This window comes from Parasteatoda tepidariorum, chromosome 1 (assembly GCF_043381705.1).
Source record: "Parasteatoda tepidariorum isolate YZ-2023 chromosome 1, CAS_Ptep_4.0, whole genome shotgun sequence".
Classification (NCBI taxonomy): Eukaryota; Metazoa; Arthropoda; class Arachnida; order Araneae; family Theridiidae; genus Parasteatoda; species Parasteatoda tepidariorum.
In genome coordinates, this window is record NC_092204.1 from 108,494,616 (window position 1) to 108,505,429 (window position 10,814).

A 10,814-nucleotide genomic window follows, 5' to 3' on the forward strand; every position below is an offset into this window, starting at 1 on the left:
TGAGCAACAGGAGAAAAACATATTTATATGAGATATTTCTTAAATAATGCATAAAAGTGCAAATCAATTGGTACACAAAATGATGTGACAAGAAAAATCAACGAAAAGTGTACAGAGGTAAGTTTTGTGAATATTCAGAGATCTATTGTAAATAATTTTTAATTTTATTGTTTTCACCTTATTTTTTTATAACACTTCAGAGAAAAATGTTTATTGATCATTAATAACATAATAATTTCATTTTTCATTTGTTTTTTTATTGGTATTCAATATGACAAAAAAATTAAATTGCTTAATTTAATTTGTTGAATTTCAGTTACATAATTTGCTTTTTGTCTGATTGAAACTGAAATATTTTGTCAGTTAACAGTATTGAAGTTAATTGTGCAATAACTAGCAATGGTTTTTGCGTTTTAAATATTACTCTGCATCAACTTATTAATCTTATATGTTTTAATTTGTTTGCCATATTTTAAAGTTTTTTTTCATTAGGTTTTAATTGCTTTCAGATTAAAATTTAAATTACTACGGTGGGGGGGGATGAAGCACCAAATAGGGAGTTTCCGGCATCCTATAAAATCAACAATGATTTGAGTTAGGGTTAAAAATATACTTGAGGGTGCCCATTGGCGAAATTGGCGGCTTATGTTCGGCACCATTCCTGTTTGCGCGGAACACCGTGGTAACAGGAATGGCTGCCAAAATATAATGATATTTCAATAAAACATTGGAAAATATCAACAAAACTTTTTAAAATTGCAATAAACCCGATATGAGCAAAATTAATAGATTGCGAAATGCATTTTATAGGTAAAGTGCATTTTGAATAGAAACAAAAATTAATGGAGTAAGCACAGAACGAAAAGGAGAAAAAAACAACTCACTTCTTCGTTAAGCTTGAATATCCTCACATTTAGGTGCACCGAATTCTCCAATAGCAGATAGATACTGTCTAATTTTATCATGAATAGAATCTGTGTACCCCCATTGCCACATAAATTCGGCGAAATACGAATCGAAAATGGCGTCTGTTGTACCGGACTGGTGATGACATTTTCTTCTAAAGTCTCTTTTTATGACTGCCCACATACCTTTGATCTTATTGACCAGAAGCAAAAGTAACCTTACCAGCCGGTATCCAACGTAGAACTAACGGACCTCTGAAATTACGATATACCGTTGAACATTTAAAAATAGCGCTAAAATCTAAATCAATCAGAATCTCGATTGGGTTTCAACATCGCTCAGCTTGGCGATCAACCGCGATCACAACTTGGAGAGAATCAAAGGTCACCCTCAAATTTTGTCTTCCCGAGTTAGGCTTTGCTACGCGTGCTTCGGATACGGTGATTAATCTCCGGCTAATGCTCTATAGCAGTGATTCTCAACCACTGTGCCGCAGCACTTTTGTGTGCCGTCAAATTCTTAAAGTGTGCCGCCAAATTATAGAAATGTATATAGTAAAAATTATAATGTTTTTTTTTTTATTACGGGTAAAGTTTAAATTAAAGAAAAGTACTTAAATATATGAATATAGTAACAAAGATTTTTAGTTAATTATATAATGGTTAATTATAAAAAATGGTTAAGCATATAAAATAAAGACCTTTAAAAAGTTGCTTATTTAGTAATTTATGCCAAGCTATGGAAGCTAAGTACGAATCCTTGTTACTGCAGATTTAAGTAAGGTAGTAGTCCAGACGAAAGGTTTCTTCTCGTGTATTGGAATTAAAAGAAGAAATGAAAATGCTTTTTGAGCAAAATAAAAATTATGATTTTGTTCATTTGTTGGAAGATAAAATATGGTAAACTAGCTCACTTATCAGACATTTTCATCATTTTTATATTTTTAATAACATAAATTCAAGTATGCAAGAGCCGAACGAAAATATATTAAACTCAACTAATAAACTGGTATGATTCCAAAAAAAATAACTTTAAGGAAAAATAAAGCTCAGGAAGGAAATTTGGATAAGTTTGAGTCAGTCCCAAAAGATTTTAATAAAACTATTCATAAAATTGTTACTGACCATTTGACAACATTGGAGGAGAGAATTATTCATTATTTCCCTAATTTAGATATAAAAAAAATTTGATTGGGTGTGTAATCCATTTGTGATGACGAATACTTCTGTATTTGAATTAACTTAGAATGAAGAGAAAGAACTAATTTAGTTCTCTAGCAATCTCTAGAGATTTAATTTTGAAATATTCGGAAGAATCAATTCATTCATTTTGGGTTAACACTAAATGCTATTATCCCATGATAACCAAAAAAACTTTAGAAATATTATTACAATTTTCTGCATCTTATTTGTGTGAATTCGGATTTTCAGTATTTACCAACATAATTATATACAATTTAATATAATTTCTGAATATACAATTACTTTATTACATTGAGAAATATAATACGGTATTGCTTGACCAGCTAGTAGTATATATAGATTCAGTAAATCGTGTTAGGGGCTTATCTCTAAAATTAATGGTCAAAATGCATTCAGTGTGTTGACTTCTCACGCTGTTTATAACTTAACATGAGGGATAGAGAACAATTCATGTGCACTAGGGAGAAGGAACAGCGTTGAACACTTATCACACAAGCATATCTTCATGTGGAGAATTATATTCTCTGTCTAAAGCGAATAAGTTTAACTGCAAATCTGATTTACCACTTCAGTGGATAATTAAATTGAGTTTATTGACAACTAGTCACTAATTAATGTTAATGAAGTAATATGTTTACAATAAAATTAATTTTATGTTTGCAATGTTGTACAGAAGAACACTGTTCATCCGAAGGTTGATTAATTGAAAAAATGAGACCAATTAATTAACCGGACTAATGATAGAGCATGATTTTTTCATACTTCCCCCAAGGAAAAATCTTTTTTTTTTTAATTTTTACGAAAAACCGTTACTTTTAAAATGATTTCTATATCACGTTTGGAATATCACACGGAGAAAACATATCTGGTAAATTGTTATTGTTGTTAATTTACGTCGCACTAGAGCTGCACAATGGGCTATTGGCAACGGTATGGGAAACATCCCTGAGGATGATCCCACGACATGCCATCACAATATTTATCCTCTGCAGAGGGGATGGCACCCCGCTTAGGTAGCCCGACGACCTGCACGCGAAGTCGAGCACTTTACGGTCGAACAGTTTAACGAGGACCAATACCGCGCACCCTCGGTCCATACGCTGACTGATCCAAGTGGTCACCCACCCGCACACTGACCGCAGTCAGTGGTGCTTGACTTCGGTGATCTGCTGGGAACCATGTCTTAACGATCAGTCCACTGCGGGATCATATCTGGTAAAAGTACCCTACTGTATACTTATGACATTTCTGGTAAAAAAAAAGAAAGACAGAAAATCATTTTGATAATACGGAAAACGAAACAAACGTATTTAAACCATACATTTAAAATTTTTCTGTTCATATTCTTACGAACGGAAAAAATGCTTATTAGCACAGTAAAAAGTACAAAACTGAACATTCAAACGAATAAATGATTTTACGTTACACTCTAAGTTACTTTCGTCATAAGTTACTACATTTTACCACGTTTATCAAACTTTATCACGTATTATAAAGCTATATGTTATTGTTATTTTTACGAAAATCATTACCAAAGCGTTTCAGTATTTTTGGTGTTTACACCTTTTGGTGTTTCCATAGATCCAGAAACATGGCATATTTTGCCATATTCTGGTTGTTTTGGCCATATTATTTTCTCATTGCTGAAGAAAGTTGAACTGCAAGAGATTAAAATTGAAATTGCTATAATTCGTGTAAAGATGACTAAACTGACCTATCTGAATAACTTTTGAGCTTATAACCGGATCCTCACGTTCTAGAACTCAATCTTATTAGTTCGAAGGGGAGACCTCAAATATACTAATTAATTTGGGCAGATGGTATTTTAAGTTACGAAACCAGACTCAAAAACCTGCTTTCTCTCAATAAAAACCTTTTTTTCAATGGTTTAGTATTTCTGACCCCCGAGTTATAGGGGGTACCATAACAATCTGGACAATATGGTTCCCATAGTTTGGACAGGAGAGCCCTCCAAAGTATGGACCCCTTAATGTTAGTTTTACCTTTTGCATATTCCACCGTATCTGGAGAAATTTAAAGCGAATCCGGAATTTTTGCAAACAATTATGAAATTCGTTTAGCCACAGATAATTCCATGCAAAAAATAAATTTTGAATCAGTACTTATGATTTTTTAATATTTTATTTAATAATTGTCAAAAATCTTTAGAATCGTAACAGTTATTTACATCATTTTAAATAAAGTAAGTTTAATTGACAAAATACAAAATTTGAGCGAAATCGATCAAATAGTTTCTGAGAAATCTTATTTTGAAAAATTCGTAGATTCAACTTTTCAGAAATTGTTTGCCCAATTTTGCTCAAATTTTGTATTTTGTTTTGTGAAAATATATTCCATAAAATGATGTAAAAACTTGTATACCTTACAATTTAAAATGTTTTCGAGAAAATGTTTTAAATTAAATAAAATAATAGAAAATAATAAATATTCATTAAAATTAATTTTGCGCATGGAGTTATCTTTAAATAAATTAATCTTATAATTTGTGGAAAAAAAACTTAATTCCTTAAGAAGTTCTCGAGTTATGGCAAAATCCACAAAAGTAAAATTAACATAAAGGAGTTCAAACTTGGGAACGCTCTTTTGACCAAACTGTTGGGACCCCCTGACTGCGGCTACCTCTCCTACTTATTTTTTGAAAAAATTCCGAATCCGTCGAAAAAAAGCTTGCTTGTTCAAAGAAAGTGCGTTTATGTGTCGTAACTTAAAATAACTAATTAATTAACATATTTGGAGTCACCCCTCGAACCTTTGAGATTGAATCCGAGAACTTGAAAATCCGATCATTAGATCAAAAGTTATTCAGGATGGTATGTTTCGTATTTTGGGCACTGTACGACCAATCGAATTTTTTTTAACCAAATTGGTCTTCACCCAGACTGATAATAGGCCCTCGATTGAAGATAATTTTTAAAAAAAATGCTTTTTTACAATATATATATAGAAGAGAAATAAATTAAATACATAAATTATTATTTTTACTTAATTAGCTCTGTCGCATTTTAAGTTAAAAATTAATTTGAGAATTATGTTTCTACTCTGATTTTCTATTTTGAAATATTACTATACATTTTTAGGATTTTACTTGCACTTATGGATATTTCTTTATTTTTGGTTATTACTTTGAGATTGAGATTGTAATTAAATATTTCAAAATATTCTGAAATAATTGGGTTTCAAATCAGGGGTAAAAAAAAAAGCTTGAGAAATTTCTTAAAGTAAAAGTGGATTGCTTTTTAAATATAATATAAAATAATCGTAGAAAATAGGATAATAATGTAATTGCGAATATTGAAATGAAATAATGTAAATAATTAAAATAAGGAAATTGAAATTTAAAAATGTTAATATTGTAAAAGATCAACCCAAATATTTACTATAGTAAACAGAGAAAAATGACGTTAAGGAATTGAATATATGACTTGTTATATGTGTTTTGTGTTGCAAAAAAATTATTTTGCAAAAAACAGTTTAAACTTCTTTATATTTATTTTGATGTATCGAAATAAAACAGAGTTATAATTTAAATCAAAAAATCTTTTTTAACAGTTGCAATTTATTTTTTGGTTTCTATTTTACCGCAATTCTCTAAAATAGACAAATTTTATAATTTTTTACTAATAACATTTTGCAGTCATAAAAATTCTTTTTTAGAAATTTTTTTCGTCAGTTTTTATGGAATATTTTTATGTACGATATTCCATAGAAAACCATTCAGATATAAGACATTTAAAAAAATTCTTTGAAAGAAATCTTTAGAAAAATTCCGACTTATTGGTGCGATATAAACTATCTGCTATTTTACTTTGTGCAAAAATATGACCATCTTCATTAATATAAAATTTAAATTAAAAGCTTAAGAAACTCGAAATGTAATTTTATTCAAATTTAATGCTTTTCTTTTTAAAACACTTGTCAAATTTTATTAATTAAAAGCTAAACTAAGACTCTTTTAAGCATTCTATGAAAGGCTAAAAAAAAACTCATTTACAAAATTTCCATTAATGATTTTCTCAGAATGACAAGACCAGGAAGTGATTTTATTTAATAAACGATGCCAATCACTCATAAAATAATATTGTTTTCATACTTGCTTATGCCAAACATTTTCTCTTAAAGATAATAGAGATAGTATCTTCAAAATTTTTTTCGAATTAATTATTTTGTAACTTTATTTACTCATTTTTAAAACCTCAAACAAAGAGATAAGAAATTTGGTCGATAACATTTTTTATACACAAAGTTTTAGATGATTTTCTTTTCCGTGAGTGTCATTTTGGCATCCCTGTAATTAGATTTTTTTTTCGCCTGATCAGAAAATTAACAGGAAGAAAATAGAAATATATATGTAATTTTACTTTTTTTTTATAAATATTTTGAAGTTATTATTTAAATCTAATTTAATTAATGGAAAAGGGGCGAAATTGTAAAAAAACAATTTTATAGTATAAGTTCTAATAACCTTCTCAGGTAGATTACTGTTAGTGATCGGTAAAAAGTAGTTCATTAACTGACCGAGAAAATAAATCTATACCCGTAAAGATACAGGTCAACCCGTAAATGTTTTCTCGTAAAATATGTAGTCATTAATCGTTATTAATTGTTATACTTGTAAAAGTTAACGTCAGCAAGAGATTTGATGTAATTGCAGATTCCGGCGATTTATTTATCAAATTTAAGCAAACCGTAGAATGAGGCGAAATAATGTATTACTTTCATCTGGCGAGGAGTGACGTGGTTGAGTGTTTTTCCCCCGTTGTCATCAATATCGAAAGAGTGTGATATCGATGACAACGGAAGCACCATCGTGGTTCGTACCCGTGACCTTTGTGACTGTAGCATGCTGATTTAACCCCATTGGAAGAGGATATACACCCCTGGAGCTTTATATAATAACAGTATAAATTAATAGCCAATTTTACCAATTCTGCAGAAGTTGATTACAGTTACGAATACTGGGCGTTTTCTTTAGAAAAGGGGAGTGGCTGTAAAAATGTTAAGTAAAATTTAGTAGTTTAGCTGGAATTCGTAACCACTACGAGTACTAAAGCTTTGTTTAAAAAAAAACTTTTTTTGTGTGAGTTTATGGTTTACTCTTCAAATTCTATGAAATTTCTTAAATTCGAATTAAGTTCTTAAAACGTATTTTCTTACGAAGTATAATTTAATGTACTAGTATTTTAGAGCATAATTATGCCAACATATCACTTTTTGGTGAGCTTATCGTTCAAAAGAAATAAAAAAGATAAAATGCTTCAGAAAAAAGTAACAATAAATGATTGTTTATGATTATTACGTTGACAGAATTTAAAAAAATTCTTACAACACCAACCTTTCCAAAGCAAAGCCTAATCTTTTAATTTTTTTTTTAAAAAATAACTTATAAGTTTAGAAGAATATTCTTACTATGGAAAAGTGGGGTACTAAACACGGTGAGAGAGTATTTTTTGTTTTGTAGCGTGTCAAGAGTGATAATCGTCTATTTATAGCATTCTAGTCACTTAGGAACAAAATAATTACCAGTCATTCTCGAAAAGTAAAGAAACAGTGCTGTACACTCATTTGAAAAAAAATTATTGATAAAATGTACATTACAAATTACCTTATCGTACATCTCTTATTTTTCGATATAGTTGTCGCCATTGTCATAGCATTTGTTAAGTCTGGGCACAAGCTTTCGTATTCCACAGTCATAGAGCTTTGCCGCCCAATATTGGAACCACATTTCAACTTAAATTATGATTTTATCATCGCCGTGAAACTTTTACTCTTCAAGCTGTTATTCCTGGTAAAGGAATGAGTGAAAGTAACTTGGTGCAAGGTCTAGGCTGCATGGCGGATGTTCTAATATTTCCCATTTTAAACTTTTGATTAATGCTTTGGTTTGCAGCGCTGTGTGAGGACGAGCGTTGTCAAGCAATCTGAAAACTCTACTTATCAGCAAGTTCCATCGTTTGTTTTGAATTGTATGCCTTTTACGAGATCTTTTGTGAGCGTAATCTTTCGTATGAAGTAAAGGTATTACAAAACGAACTCCACATCTGGAAGAATTCTGAATTGACGCAGACATTATAAAGACGCACTGCTCAAATCCGGCTCACCATAAAAATTTCGTATAACCTCAAAGGAAAAATGAAACGTTCAAGGTTACAGTCTGTGTTTCCAACAAACTCTCGTAAACTTTTCCTTTCCTGCCATCGGTGAATTGGGTTTACTTTACGAAAACGCCTTGTATACTTGTAATTGTCTATAAATTTTTCACGCAAATGATATCTCCAGATACTCCATGTAAAAAGACCAAGAGCATTAGGCAATAAATTCCAGTTTCTAAAATGAATTAACTTTTTAAAGAAATGCAGTACTATTTACTACTGCATGATTCATCACCTAACCTAAGTAGTGCTCAGAAATGCATCCAACAATGATTTTACTCCTGGTTACTACTGCTTTTCATTTCTATTTTTTATGCTAATTTTATTTCCACTTTTTGATTAGTAGGATAGCGTTTTCTAAGTCTGTTTTGTTTTCTGCTTTCACTTATGGTGAGTTTTAATAATGAGTGCCCATTGATCGAACATATTAACTTTTTCCAATATTTATAATTTATGGAACAAATTAAGCATTTACATTCTTATCACATGATTATTTTTTTCCTCTGTCATAAGAAAAATATATTCACAGACATTTTTTAGATTGGATTAAATAGAAAGTAGATTTATTGTTTTTTTAATAAATTTAGTTTTAATACAGACTTATCAGTATACTTGACATTTAGCTAAAAAAAAGTGGAACAAAATGCAGAAAATAAGTTTTATATTTATGCTTATAAGGAATTCCTTAAGCAGTTTTGTAGGAAATGAAAGTGTAGGAAATAAGATTAATTACCGTGTTAAAATCATTTGTAATGTTTAAATTTTAAAGTCACGCTACAGAAATTAAAATGTAAGACTTGGTATAAAAATAATTAGAGGTATAATTATTTTCAATAAATATTTATTAATTTTTTTCATAAAAAAAAACTTTCAAAATAAAATTTCATAAACAAACAAGCTTTAGGATTGTTAGAAAACTATTCCTTTGAAAAACTTGGTTCTTATGTTTAATTTCACGGTTTTATATACGTGGCATTTAATTCACCGTTTTATATATTTAATTTAGTCAACACGCATAATCTTCTCTTCCTTGAAAACAGGATTAAGATTAAAAAGCTTTTAATCTTGTAAAATTCATTTTCCACTACAAAGATAAACGCTACAATGGATCTCTTTGAAACGCAGATATGAAAGTCTAAAATATAATTTCATTTTAAAGCGAAAATTACATATTGTTCTATAATATAAAAAATAAATGGTATTTTGTTAAAAATGTTTGTTACTAACTTGGTTACTTTTTTTCCAAGAAAAACCACATTCATTTTATTAAAATGGTTTTTAAAAAGCTTCAAACATCTGAATTTTTAATAATGGAAACATACTATCTATTTATTTCTCAGTTTAATAAAATATAGTATTTCCCAGCCTTTTTTAAAGTATTTTAATAGAATGTACTTAGAAATGATTGCATGAGTTAAAAATGATTGTATTTAGATCAAATAGTTGAAAATTTCGAACAAATTTAACCTTTTGTAAGCATTTATATTTTATTCTGTTTTTAATAAACTCTTTTTCTAAATGTTCGGCTTTTATACTTTATTGAATTTAATAATTTAAAAAAATGTAAACTAAATAATATAATTGGTATTCTTAGATTTTATTTGGTTTTACTTTGATAGTATGCAAATGATTTAGTATTTACTATGTATTAAAAAAAACAAAAACAAATATTGTGTTAAAGAGATGTTCTTTTTAACACCGACGTTGGACGTTGATACTGGGTCTGTCCGTATACCAATATTCATCTTTTTAATCTTGTAATTTTGTACCCATTCCAGAAAGCAAGGGAACTCAAGCCTTTATGGATGTCTTTTCAAGCAAAGTGAAACCATGTTTACGTTACACTAAGAAAGAATTAACGAAAACATCAAATGGTCAGCCAGGTGAGCAGGTCAGTCCATGAGCTAATAGAGATATTTTATTTCGAAGTGAATCGACAATTTTCAACAAAATAACCAGAAATTCCCTGGATTCTGACCTTGTCGGTTTGTTGGGAAGTGAAAATTCCATCCCATGCGTTATTTCGACTATTTAATGATGGCTTTATAATATATAAGGTGGATTGAAAGATAAAAAAGAGGTATGCAAAAATCATATGTTACTCAACCATTAATGCACTGAGAAAAATAGTATGGTCATAACTAACCGAATATGGTAAAATTTACCATGTTTCATTCTCTATGGAAGCACCAATAAAACTAGGTACTTTTTACCGATACAATTAGTTAATAATTTCGAAAAATTAACAATGAAATATATTTTTATAATAATTGATAAAATTTGGTAAATTTGATAAAATATGGTAGTTTTGCCATAATACTTTAAAACATATGGCATGAAAACAATTTAATCGGTATAAAATTCACTCTTTAGTTCTGTATTCAAATACAAAATAAATGGTATTATGTTTTGCTTTTTTTCCGCAAGAAACACTATTGCCATAGAGTGTAGTATAATTTTACAATAACTTCTTCCTCCTTGCGATATTTATAAAAATTTAAAAAAAATATTAAAAAGTATATATATATATATA